Source organism: Pseudorca crassidens, chromosome 19, assembly GCF_039906515.1.
Source record: "Pseudorca crassidens isolate mPseCra1 chromosome 19, mPseCra1.hap1, whole genome shotgun sequence".
Lineage (NCBI taxonomy): Eukaryota > Metazoa > Chordata > Mammalia > Artiodactyla > Delphinidae > Pseudorca > Pseudorca crassidens.
The window spans coordinates 41,041,692-41,055,980 of NC_090314.1; positions in this window are offsets into that span (position 1 = coordinate 41,041,692).

Genomic DNA, 14,289 nt, shown 5'->3' on the forward strand with positions numbered 1-14,289 from the left:
TGTGCAGGTCATTTGTGGAGCCAGTGGGTGAGACCTTATAACACTCTGGGCCCCTGGAGGCAGGCTTTTATTAGAAACCTTCCATTTTCTGGCATTTCACTAATTTAGCCAAACCACTCCTGGCAAAAAGTCTGACTGTCCTTAGCCCCAGGGTGGGTTTGATTTAATTGAACGTAGGTAGGAGAGTGTTGGAGAAAGGGCCCTGGGATGGGCGACGAAAACGTAGGCCCCAATCCCGGCTGGGCAGTAACTTACCTTGGGACCTGGACCTTGAACAAATCAACCCCCTTCTCTGGGCCGTTGTTTCCCCAGCAGTAAAACGCACAGGGTAAACCTTAGGCTCGCTCCACCATGGGACGCCATCCTACAGTTAGTTCTACGATTGGCTCGTGACTCGACTCCGGGCATCGGAGGCGGGGGCCCAGCGTAAGTTGTTTGAGCCCCCAAGTTGCCAACTCAAGTTGAGCAAGTGTCCTGAGGTGACCAAGGGGGCCAGCGAGGTTGCCGTTGCCCTGCAACCGCGAGCTGCCGCCCCGCGCCCCGGGAGCGCCACGTGTGGCCGGGAAGGGCGTCGGCTACCCGGCCAGAGAAGCGACGCTCCCGGCGGCCGCACCCGTCCCGGAACGTGGCGCCAACGGAGGCGTGGCGGGGGCCAGGGGGCCGCTGCCCGTCCGAGCCCGCCGCCTGCCCCGCCGCCGGCCCTGCCGCGGGTCAACTCGTCCTTCCTGGACGTGACACGCTCCGCATTCCCGCGACCGCGAGCCGGGAAGCGCAAGGGAAGCCCGGCAGGCGCGGGGCGGGGCAGGATGGGGGAGGAGCTGGGAGCAGGAGGGGGCGGCCATGGCAACGGGTGGGGGCCGGGAGGGGACGTGTGTGCAAAGCTGCTCTCTCCAAGTGTCGCTGCGCGGCCTCCGTTCACCGCCCCCACCGTCTGAATAGCTGTTCTGTCTCCGCGGATCCCCTCGTCGGCTGATTGTTTAACTCCCAGACTGGCTGGCTCTGTTGAATTTCCAGACGCCTCTCTGGGACAGGTCCTGGAGGAGGGGGGGCGGAATTTTTTCGGGAAAAGCCGGGCACAAATAATCTTACCTCTGCTCGCCTCTCTTTTGATCCTCATGCCATCTGGACCTGCGACTCGGCGGGGCCAGTAACCTCCTTTTACAGATGGAAAAACTGAGGGGCGAAGCCACTTAGCCAAAAGCGCATCGCGAGATACAACTAACGGAAACGAGAGAATTCCTATCCCTCCATTGTCAGCGCCCACAGTGAAGCTCTGGAAAACCCTCTGTTGCAGGGCTCAGAATTAGACAGGCCAATCTCCCTCTTTTTCTGCCTGCATCCCCTGGTGAGGGAATGGCAGGCTTCAAGGATGTAAGCCAGAAGGGAGGCAGGACCTAGGTCCTGGACCCTGTTTTGGGCTCCCGGGCTTCCTTTTACTGGATGGCTCCACTTGCCCCCTCCCGTCTCCCCCTTTCCTGTCTTCACTCCATCAGGGTGGGAGGCTGAGGACCACTCTTATTTTCTCATTAATAAATCTGATTAAAGACCACTTGAGTGTTCTAACTTGTGGAACTTGAGCAAACTCATTCCCCATTATGGGCCTCAGTTTTCCAATCTATATAAGGACTCTATTAACCCCTAAGAAATTTTCCAGCACTAATATTCCAGGATTCTAATTCAGATACTTTCTCTGCAGGCAATAGCCTGCTGTAAGGAGTTAACTTTTCTTCCTTTTCTCCATATCATAATTATACTTACCTCCCCAGCACCTGTGCCCATAGTAGCACTCAATAAAAGGCTATTAAGTAAGTATAAAGGTATATCTTTGCCTGTCCACTCTCTCCTAACAAATTCCTAATGATGACCAAAGAAAAAAATAAGTGGGTTTATCAACTCTTTCCAAATATCTCTGCATCACCTTGCATGATGGGATGCTGACAGCCACCTCCTGAGGCTGGTGGGGCAGCAGAAATATTTCAGTTCAGAATCTGGGTTTGAATTTGATCTCTGCCCCTCCCTTACTGCCGCTGGCACATAGCCTCTTTGAACCCTTGGAGTCTTAGGTGTTCCCTGGCCTGTGGGTTTATCAGAAACAACGGCTCCCATTTTACAGGTGGCAAAACCAAAGAAGTGAAGTGACTTGGCCAAGAGCATACCACAAAATACAAGATGGCAGATACAAGATCATTTCCTCATTTGTTCAGTGAAGACAATAATAATGCCTGTGTTACAGGATTGAAGGAAGCTCAGCTGGACTAGAAGGGAAGGCTGTCTATAAGCTGTTAAACTGCTAGTTGTTGGACGCTGCGGTGGGAGCAGTAACACTGTGACCTGGCGTGGGGCTATGAGAAGCTTTCTTACCTTAGACATTTGCATCTGGTCCATAAATAGGGCTGGGCATAGGCACTGGACTCAGGATGAGCAAGACAAGTGCTGGAGGTAGAAGACAGCCAAGTACGAGCACAGAACCTCAAGGCGGTTTTCAAGAAGTACACAGCCCCACGGGGCACGTAAGCAGCACCTCCCCTCCCTGTATCGGGTTGGTTGATTCTGTTCTGTTTGTTTGTGTTGTTTTACCATCTCTGCCATCATGAGCAGCTCCCTTAAGGGAAATATGCACAGTTCAGGACCTGCCACCCTCCACCCAGCTTGGGTGCCACACCTAATGGAGAGGTCAGTTGGGTGACTCTCTGTCATCTTTTCTTGAGGTCTCCAAAAACCTTTCCCCCAAAACCCCAGGGACAAGTTTGCTGGCTTTCCTTGTGGTTCAGCTTCAACCTGCAGTGGAAACACAGCAGGCGGTCATATTTGGGATGTCTGGTTTGTTACCTTGTACCTGAACAATGCTCTAAACATTTTACATTTATTTTTCAAATAAATTTACATTTACCCATACATGTATATGGTTCAAATACTCATGCATGTGGTAAAAAATTGAAAAGGTACAAAAGAGAATATAGTAAAATGTAAGTCTTCCTCACTCCCCTGCCCTCAAGCCTTGAGTTCCCCTCCCCAGAGATAACCACTCTTATTCATTTCTTTTATGTCCTTCTCGAAATCAAATATTCTCTTTTAGGAATTTTTTTTGGGGGGGGGAGGAGGATTGTTGTTTGCTTTATTTTATGGTACTTTTTTTTTTTTGGCTGCACCTCACAGCATGTGGGATCTTCCCCAGCCAAGGATTGGACCCATGCGCCTTGCAGTGGAAGTGCGGAGTCTTAACTGGACCCCAAGGAAGTCCTGTGGCACATTTTAGATAGATGATTTTAATTGTTAAAGTGAAAACATTCACTTTGAAATGAAATTGAAAAATGAATTTAATCTTTTTTGTCTTTTTCTTGACCTTTTTTTTTTTGGCTGTACGCGGGCCTGTCACTGCTGTGGCCTCTCCCGTTGCGGATCACTCCGGACGCGCAGGCTCAGCAGCCATGGCTCACGGGCCCAGCCGCTCCGCGGCATGTGGGATCTTCCCGGACCGGGGCACGAACCCGCGTCCCCTTCATCGGCAGGCGGACTCTCAACCACTGCGCCACCAGGGAAGCCCTCTTGATCTTTTTTTTAAACTTCTTTATTTTTATTGAAGTGTAGTTGATTTACAATGTTGTGTTAGTTTCAGGTGTACAGCAAAGTGATTCAGTTATACATACATATGTATCTATTTTTTTTCAGGTTCTTTTCCCTTATAGGTTATTACAAAATATTGAGTATAGTTCCCTGTGCTGTACAGTAGGTCCTTGTTGGTTACATAATTTTATATATAGTAGTGTGTATATGTTAATCCCAAGCTCCTAATTTATCCCTCCCCTCTCTTTTAGCAATTTTTTTTAAGCCATGTTTGTCAGGACATGCACTATAGACCACCTGAGTCAGAATCACCAGAGTGTCTGCTCCCTGAGCTGCAGTCATTAGAGTTGGAGAACACTTGATTTGAAGAATTTGACAGCTTATCATCCTGTGGTTGGAAAGATATTTCCATATGTTCCTATTTCTAGATGAGGAGACTGTGGCCAAACCTGGTCAGCTTCATGCCAGACCTAGAACCAGAGTCTCCAACACTTTCAGCTACCCCAGTGTTTTATAGACTCTGTGTGTGTGTGATTTGTAGCAAATCTTTTTTTCGAAAGGAAAATGTACCTGTACACATGTAAAATAAAAGTAGAGCTCCTCCTCCTGTTGAAGTGGGTTGGGGCAGGGTAGGGGGCACTCAGCAAGCCTCCTCTGCCTTATGGCAGCCCCTGTGGCACCTGCTTGGAACCCAGGGGTTGAAAGACCACAGTCTCAGCTGACATCCTCGAGGTGACAGGAACTTGGTATTCAGATGGTCAAATCCAAGGTGGGAGAATCCTAGATACCCCCGGTGCCTGGTAAACCCCACCAGGCTTTCTCGAATCCCTCAAGCCCATGAAGGCCGTTTACAGAGAAAGTTGCTCGAAGCCCCAACGTCCCCAAGAAGAGAGGTGGCCTCCTTTGAGCATCTCCATCCCGATCAATTCAAGTACATTTATGGAGACCTCCCATGTGCCCAGTGCAATAAACTCCAAGCAGTTTAAAATTAGTCCCTGCCCTCCCATTGCCCTCAATGTACCTGGAGAGAGAAGACATAAATAGAAGTGATGACATGAGGCAGGTGTGTGCTGGGTGAGGGGTGAAGGTGGGCCAGCAGGCAGGTAAGTCATCTTCTCTCCGGATTTGGGGGAGCTGGAGAAGGCTTTGGGTGGAAAGGCAGGAGGAACAGCAGGACACCCTTCCTGTGGGGCAGAAGCTGGGCCACTGTCCCTCCAGACACGGTCAGAGTCGAAGAAGCAGCAGATCGGGACCTGAAACCTTAACTCCAGCTGAATTAAACTAACTGGCTTGAGGGACTTGGGTTTAGATCTTCACAGCCAAAACGTCCATCCTTCAAACCTGCTTCTCCATAAATAGCAGCTCTGTCCTTCCCGTGGCCCCTTCCAGCTCACTCGACTCTCTCATAAGCACTGGCCTCCTGCTGCCTGTTCTGTCTGCCGGAAGCCTCCTCCCCAAACATCTGCACAGCTGGATCCCTCACTGCATCCCACACCTTATCAGCTGGGCTTCGTCCAGCTGTCTTTGAATAAATATCGCCCTTCTCCCCACTCTCAATACCCTTCCCTGCCTTATGTTCTCCATAGCACATATAGCTATACATTTACTTATTGGTTGCCTCTCCCATTAGATGTGAGCTCCATGAGGGCAAAAAGGGCTGTGCCCCTGGTGCCTGGAATAGCCCCAGACACAGAGTACGTATGTAATAAGCATTCGTTGAACGGATGAGTGCGTGAATGACTCCCCTTAAGGATTCTCCGTAGAACCCTCCCTAGGATGGAGAGGGCTCCTCATGGTGGCAGGAGCTCTGGTTTGGGGACAGCGTAGGAGCCAGCTACGTCCTGGGGCAATTTCACCACGAGCAGTCATAAGAGCAGATCGTAAATCTCAGCAGAAGGTGCAGGTGACGAGTTGAACCAGTTCCTCACAGTGAATGATGAGATCCCGGGGAGAGGAGGGAGAGCCGGCCTTGGGAAGGACCACCACAGGGCTTGGGCAGAGCAGGTAGAAGGCTCGGTTCCCTGTTCCCTGCACATGCTCAGTCACCACAGACCCTGAGCCAGGGACCGAGAGAGAGAGAGGAGCCAGTCATGTGTGATGGGAGTGGCTGAGGCTGTGGCCAGGTGTCCCCTCCTATCCCCTGACTCAGTGCCCTTAACCTGACCTTGGCTCCCTGGATGAATCAGCAAGTTCCAGCCTCTGGGGTTTGTGGCCGCACTTCCGCTGGGGCCAGAGGATCTTGCGCGACATTAAGTAATACACCTGGGCGGGCAGGAGGCTCAGGAAGCCAGCAGCAGCCTGGAGTCAAGGGTCATCCAGGGCCAAGGCTGTGTCTCCGTGTAGAGACCCCAGCACAAAGAACAGCTGATGCTGGGAACTTGGGGGTGGGGAGGGGTTCCCAGCCTCAGCTGAAAATCAGCACCTGGGGTACAAGTAGTTGAAGAAATACAGTTTGACAAAGTGAGAGAGCGGCATGGACATATATACACTACCAAACGTAAAATAGAGAGCTAGTGGGAAGCAGCCGCATAGCACAGGGAGATCAGCTCGGTGCTTTGTGACCACCTACAGGGGTGGGATAGGGAGGGCGAGAGGGAGGGAGACGCAAGAGGGAAGAGATATGGGAACATATGTATATGTATAACTGATTCACTTTGTTATAAAGCAGAAACTAACACACCATTGTAAAGCAATTATGCTCCAATAAAGATGTTAAAAAAAAAAGAAGAAGAAACACAGTTTGGAGGCAGCAAATCCTCACAGAAAGTGAATATGAGTGTGCCTTGCTTTAAGCCACCACTTATAGGAAAACTGCATAGCTCCTGAGGATAGACCAAGGAGCAAGTCCATATTTTAAAGAAGGACTCTCTTTGGGGATAGTGGGCATGGGTGAGCTCCCCTGGTGAACTGGAAATTGTTGCCTTTATGAATATTCCACTTCCACATAATAATCATTTGAAATGTGGCACTCTCTGATTTATAACATGCCTTCAAAGATGTAAATACTTTTCCACATATATATTCTCATCAGATTATCAGAGGGTCCTATGAGATCCCCATTTTACAGATGAGAAAACAGAGGCCTAGAGTGGGTAAGTCGTACAGTTCAGCCAGGTTTTTGGACTTGAAGATCTTTCCAGCCCAGCATGCTGTCCCCATGTGATTCCTACAACATCTCTACAGAGCAGGAGACTATGATCCCTATGACAGAAGAGAAAACCGAAACCCAGTGGGTAAAGGCTCCAACCAGATTCCCAACTCTGAGCCCAGGCTTTGGAGTCAGACAAAGTTTACAGCTCACTAGCTCTACTTAGCACTTACTTGACCTCTATGGGCCTCGGTTTCCTCATCTATAAAATGGGGGTAATAATACCCATGTCACGCAAGCTGTGAGGGTGAACGATGTACGTTATTGCTTAGAGCAGTGACTGACACGTAGCTGCTGTTTTTATGCCTGTCATTCTTGTTATTTTTACAGTTTCTCACACTTCTATGTGAAATATCCACAGAGACATGTTATGGAGTCTCCTCTGGGGTGAGCAAGACGTCAGCCCCTCCCTCATCCCAGGCTTTCACTCCCTTCCTGCTCTCGCCCCTTCCAGAAGGTCACACCAGGCTGATTCTCTCCCAACCCCCAGGAGCCACCCTGCCACCGGGCCTCGGCCCCACCTCACAGCTGCCTTGGCCAAGGATGAAGGGCAATCCCCACAGCCCCTGCCAGCGTGTGGTCACCCCACCTCTGCCTGCTGCAGGGCCCGGAGCCCGGACGGGCCTGGCAGGCTACCAGTACTTCCTTGGTAGGATGCCCCAGCGCTCCCTCCGGGTCCCTCTATTCTGGGAGCTGTAATTTAGACGGCCTTCCCCGCCCCAATTGCTATCTGTGGTAGCAGTTACCCTTCCCTCAGGCCCTGCCCACCCCCACTAGGCTGCCTTTTCATAAACAGCTCCTAGGCTGCCCTGTTATCTTAGGCGCCCGTGGCTCTGGGGAGGAGGCCCTGCCAACCTGGAGATACAAATGACCCCTCAATCCCAGCAGAAGCCAGCCCAAGGCAGGCAAAGTAAGGATGGAACCCTCACCCACCAGAGCCCAATATAGCAGCCCTCAGAACCTGACCCTGCAGTCTGCCAGGGCGGGTGGGGCGCAGAAAAGAGGAGAGCCTGTCATTATGCCCCCAACACCCTGAGGACTGGGTCAGCTTAGGCTGTGGTCTCCCCAGAGGCCCCTGCCTCAGCTCAGCCTGCTCAGCCACAGGGGTGGGGTGGGGGGCATGGGGGGGCATGTGGCAGTCAGTAACAGCAGCAAAAGTGATGTCTCTAAAATGCAGCTGTGACTGTGTCAACCCCTAGCTCCACATCTTCAGCGGCTCCCCATGGCCCTTAGGGATGAGGCTTATAACACCCTCTGCCCTCTGCCCTTTCTACCGCCTCTCTCGCTTTAGGACCTTTGCACAAGCAAAGAGTTCTTCTCTTCATCTAGCTCCTACTCATACTGCAGGTCCTAGCTTAGAAGTCACTTCTCATGGACCCTTCCCCCGACATCACCACACATCACGCTCCTCCCAGGTCCTCCCTTAGACTGGAATGAGTGTCCCTCCCAGGCTCCCCTGAAGCACCAGGCCGTTGCCTATACACTTGTCTCTCTCGCTTGCTGGCTTTAAGTGCTCCCAGGGCAGGAACTCTGTCTTGCTCAGATTGTTTCTAACACCTAGCCCAGTCCTGGTATACAGTAGGTGTTCAAGAAAAGTTTGTTGAAAGGCAATTTCCTGGTGGTCCTGTGCTTAGAACTCTGCGCTTCCACTGCAGGGGGCCCGGGTTCAATCCCTGCTCAGGGAACTAGGATCCCACAAGCTGCACAGCACGGCCAAAAAAAAAACGCTTGTTGAAAGAACTCATTGATGAATAAAGGGATGGCTCCTCTGCCCTCCAGGATGAGTGGGTCTCTTAGGGGCAGGGGTATTTGCTGCTTTGGGCCCTTCATTTTCCCAGAAAGCCCCATCTTCAGTGTTCTGCCCCTTTGTCCTCTAAGTATAACTTCAGGCTTGCTGCACTGTCTGTCCTTTCTGATCTGGAATATACAGTTGCTATCGTCATGGGCCTGCCATTGCGGAGCCCTGAGGGGCTCTGAGGACACACTGTAGGACAAGGCAGACATCCCTGTGTTGAGAGGGTGGAAGGCACAGAAAGAGGGAGTCCCCAGGCCATGGGTCACTTACAAGCAACAATTCTGTTACTAGGAGGCAGATGCGCGTTCTTATTTCGGCACTTTTTGCCGTGATACATCCGTATCACACACTTTGTATTCTGCTTGCTCCAGAGACAGACATTGCAAAGAAGAGCCTACAACTACAGAAATGAAGCTGGAGTTAAATTGTTCTACCTGTTATCCCCCTAAATTATTGGAGGATCTCTGAAATTTGATCTCTGCATCCAAATTGCATTTCCTCCATCGTTTCTCTCATCCCGAAGTTTCACTTGAGTTTCTCCCAGACCGCCTGCCTGGGAGACTGGGAAAATACGGGCACTGCAGCTGCTTCTACCTCCCAAGAGCCTGAGACCCACTCCCAGGAATACAGCCACAGAGCCAAGGTCTAGGGCCCAGGCCTTTTAGGGGTAGAAGAGAGGGGGCTCAACACACCACCTCCCTGCTCCTGGAGGCTGCCTGATGATGTGGCCAAAGCCAGGCCTGGTTAGGACAATCAATCTAGAGGCAAAATATATTACAAAGTGCGAGCTCTGGTAGGTCCCATGATCCAGACATGCTCCCACCTCAGGGCCTTTGCACTTGCTGTTCCCTCTGCCTGATGCTCTTCCCCTCAGGTTTCTCTAAGGCTCACACCCATGGGTCTTTGTTTAACTGACCCCTTCGCAGTCAGACCTTCCCTGGTCGCCCTATTTAAATGGAACCTCCCTCACTCCCACTCCATTTCCCTGCTTTATTTTTCTCCATAGCACTTACTGCTTATCTAACATATAGGGTTCCTTTTCTCCCTCCCTCCCTCCTTTCCTCCCTCCCTCCCTCCATCCTTTCCTTCCTTCCACTGTCTCCTTTCTACAGAATGTAAGAAATACGTGTACAGATGTATCACTCATTTAGTTCTCTATGGCTGTGTAACAGATGACCCTAAATTTTTAGCAACTTAAAACTAGCATGTATTATCTCCCACAGTTTCTGAGAGCCAGAGGTGAAGTTGCAGTCACCTCAAGGCCTGACCCAGGCTGAGGGTCTGCGTCCACACTGGCTTGTGTAGTTGCTGACAGGCCTTAGGTCTGCGCTGGCTGCTGGCCAGAGGCTTCAGTTCCTTGCCTTGTGTGCCTCCCTATAGGACTATCCATGACAGGGTACCTTGCTGCCACGAGAGCAAGTAATCCAAAAAGGGGAAGAGCAAGAGAGTGAGAGAGCCCCAGGAGGGAAGCCACACTCTTATAACCTATATTGGAAGAGATGTCCCTTCGTTTTTGCCCAATGCCACAGGTCACTCAGACTAACCCTGGGTGTGGCCACCGGGAGGTAGGCATCACTGAGGCCATCTTGGAAGCTGGCTAACAATCTCCAACACATCTTCCACACAGAGAAGATGCTCAAGAAACAGTTGTAGAATGAAAGAAGGAAGATAGGAATGATTTCAGCAGAAATCAGTTCTCATGGGGAGCTAATAGCTGTGACCACTGCCCCATCCCTGAAGGATCTGGACCACATTCAGCTTCCCTCCCCCTCCCCCCCCCACCTCTGTCCCTGCGATGCTGTCTTATAATTCACCTCCACCTCTTCCCAGCCATGTGACCTCGGGCAAGCTGCTAAACTCACGGGCCTGTTGTGGGGATGAAAAGAGATGAGGGTGTAAGCATCATAGTGTCTGACCCACACAGCCCTCAAGAAATGTAGCCATCGTGGGCCGTACTGTGTGTTACTAATACCAGAGGGAAAAACCAAAGTATTTCCCTGGCGTCAGGAGCAGTTTTAGAGCTGCGTGTGGCATGTGTGTGTTTCTATATGTTTACTCCTCCAGAAGTGGCTGAGAGGAGCTGTCCAGGGTCTCAGTGCCGAGGATGGGTCATGTGGGCCAGAGACGGTCACGTGCTGGGGCCTTAGTCACCCAAACAAGCAGGACAGACTGTTGAGCACATGGGCTGCTGTCCATTTACAATAAGTAGCATGTGTTACCCCAGTGGTGCTTAACATTTTTGCAGGAAGGGGAGAGGAGGGCAGGTGGTGTCACGAAACTTTTTGAAAGCTTACATAAAAAATGCACGTTGGTACATAAACACACAAAAATGTATGTACTAAATTCAGGCCATTCCCAGATGGACCACAGATTCAAAATGCTAGCACTGGACTGTGACCTTCTTGAAGGCAATGAGGAGCTTATGTCTCTTGGACAAATTAATGCATGAATGAATAAAAAAAGAACAAAAGAGTCAACTGCCAAAAAGGCCAGAATCTTGGACTCTTTGCTGGTTAGCAGCACGTCACCTCCCCTGGTATAATCACCTCTGGAAAACTAGCTGGTTTCATAAGACCTGGGTTCAAGTTTTGCCTTATCCACTCTACTGACTGTATGACCTTGGACTTGTCACCTAACCTCTCTCAGCCTCATTTTCCTCATCAGGAAAATAATGTGAATTACAGAGAGTGTTTTTTTTGTTTTAAGTTTTTTTTTTTTTTTTGGCCATGCAGCGCGGCTTGCGGGATCTTAGTTCCCCAAGCAGGGATCGAACCCGTGCCCCCTTCCGCGGAAACGTGAGCACCAGGGAAGTCCCCAGAGTGTTTTGTAAGCTCCAAAGTCTACTGAAAACATGAGGGACTCTTATTGTTGGTGCACCTGGACCTAGGCAAAAGGAACCCAAAATATTGTTCCTATCAACCTGCCCTCAAGGCCTCCAGCTCCCAGCAGCACAGGCCTGCCTTGGGATAGGAGATTCCTGGGTGGGTCAGCTTGCTCAGAGGAAGGTGTAAAGACATGCTGAGCTGCCAGCACCATCTATTGTTAGCAGATCCACAGTCAGACGGCCAGGTTGCAACACAACTGAGGCTGAGACAGCTTGCTTTGGTCTCATTCCAGGCCTAAGGCCACACCCTATACCAGTAGATGAGGTAGCAACTCCTGCAATCCTTCAGGCAACAAGTATTTATGGTGCGGCTGGCTGCTCTAGATAAAGGCCTGTGCAGCTGCTGCGGATATCCTGGGAGCAAACGCACTACGGCCCTATCCTCGTGGAGGTGACAGTCTGATGGGAGGCAGACATTAATCCATCACCCAGGACAAGTACAGAGTGCCGTGGAGATGTGGAATGGGAGGTCCCGACATCAAGGTGGGAGGAGGGGTTGTGGGCATAACAAATTTCCTTTTAGAAGTGACATACAGAGCTGAGCCCTGAACTCAGTGAGAGGCCATGGATGGTGTGGGAAGAGGCTACAGCATGTGCAAAGGGCCTGTGGTAGCACATGTGAAAGTCTGAAATAAGGCTGGTACGTTTAGAGCACACAATACGAGGAGGAGAGGGATGCAAGAAGTAACCATGGACACGAGGCAGGCAGAAACTAAATCGCCCTGTTCTCTCTAATGTGACATTTGCAAAAATGAAGAGACTAGAGTGGCGGATTTCAAGCCTCTGTACGTCGTTTCACAGAAGGAGGGTGCTTAGAAGCCAAATGAGAGGACAGCAGACAGCTCAGTCCGGGTGAGCCCGTTGTATGGAGAAGGGGCCGGGGCTGGAGAAGGCAGGGAGGGAAATGTTACCCGAAAAACCTGGAAAGGGATTTATCCAGCCCTGATCCCTAAACCCCAACACAGTGCCTTAGACCCAGAGGACCTAAAACAGATCTTGCAGAACTGCCTGAGCGGGGTCACTCCCAGTGGCCTCTTCCACTAAGCCCACCTGCATCAGTTACCAGATCCCCAAGGAAACCTCTACCTTCTGCAGACAGAGAAGTGCTGACCTGAACATCGGGACCGACCACCGCTTGCTACACAGTGTCTTTGGGCAAGGTGCTTTCTTAATGTCCCCAAGCTTCTGCTTTCTTATTTGTAAAATGGAAATACTAAAACCCATCTGCCAGGGTTGATGTGGGGATTACGTTCTTGGCACCCCGTTGGTGCCCAGTGCCTGAATGCAATCGTCCCGGCGGCGATCTGCTCCTCCCTCTGGCCAGCGCCCCTCTCACCACCGGGCAGATTGGAGAGTCAGAGGCCACATTCCTGGCCTCCCGGCCTCCCAGGCCTTACAACCAAAACCTCGGGCAAGAGTTACATCCTCTTTGTGAAGACCAGCTGGAGAGCTCCATTCCTGGCCACCTGAGTCAGGGCTCACCAGGGACTCCTGTCCCTGTCACCTCAGATGACTCCCATCTCCACAAGCTCTCTGCCAGATGGACTGAGCTGAGTTCTAAGGTGAACCCCACGGGAGGGGAGGAAGTTCTGCAGCCAGAGAGCTGGGCAGAGGCCTCAACCTGCTGGGGGGTGGGGATGGGGTGTGGTAGCAGGTGAGAATTCCCATTCCTTCTGTCCCCATCTTTAGACACATGGCTGAGCATCCAACTTGCTTACTCATTGGCACAATGAGAGGGGAAAGTTTAAAGAGAAATACAGGGCTTCCCTGGTGGTACAGTGGTTGAGAGTCTGCCTGCCGATGCAGGGGACACGGGTTCGTGCCCCGGTCCAGGAAGATCCCACGTGCTGCGGAGTGGCTGGGCCCATGAGCCATGGCCGCTGAGCCTGAGTGTCCGGAGCCTGTGCTCTGCAACGGGAGAGGCCACAGCAGTGAGAGGCCGTGTACTGCAAAAAAAGAAAGAGAGAAATAGGTTTGCGTCCTGAAAATTTTAGTGCAGGGAGAGCTAGGAGTTTCTACATTTATTCCATAAAGGTGCTTTGCACGAAGCCCCTGTTGAACTTTGGTATTCCCGTGGCTGGAAGGCGAAACCAGGCAGTAAGAACTCACTACAGGCGGCTACAGGAAGCTCTCTGCCCACCCCTCCTTCAGCCCCAGGGGTGAATTTGGAAACAAGGTTAAAAGGGCTAATTGCATCAAAGGGATTAGAATCTAGTGCCTCCTGAGAGCATGTGACCCTGGACAAGTCATTTGATCTCAATTTTCCTGTTGTAAAATGGGAATAAATCCGAAGTGACTGTTGGTGTGAAGATTTAACAGGGAACACAAGTGGAGGACTAACGTTGAGGAGACTAATGTTGAGGTGAACACAGCAGGGGACTTGTTTCATCCAACAACAAATATCTAAGGCCTACTATGTGCCAGGGTCTATATGCTAGGGACTAGGGGGACTCTAATAAATAAGACAAGCATGGTCTCTGCCCTCACGTTGCCTACTGGAGAAGCAGCGAGGCAGACACTGAATGAGAGAGTGTGGCGTGATGATTAAGGTAGCCAGGTTGGAAGCCCAGCTCTACCATTCACCAGCTGAGTGACCCTAGTCTAGCTCAACTCTTTGTGCCTTGATTTCCCAACAGTAAAACGAGCCATGCACCCACTTCATAGGGTGGTGAGGATTTCATGAACTGACATATGGAAAAATATTTATGTTACCTGAAAACTAGGTTCGCCCCTTGGTGGGTGCCAAAAGACACAACCAAACCAAAGAGCAGGAGAAGGAAGAACTTATTATTTAAAGCACACTTTCACTGCTGTGGCCCGGGTTCAACCCCTGGTCAGGGAACTAAGATCCTGCAAGCCAGGCGGACGGCAAAAAACAAAACAAAACAAAAGTCAATA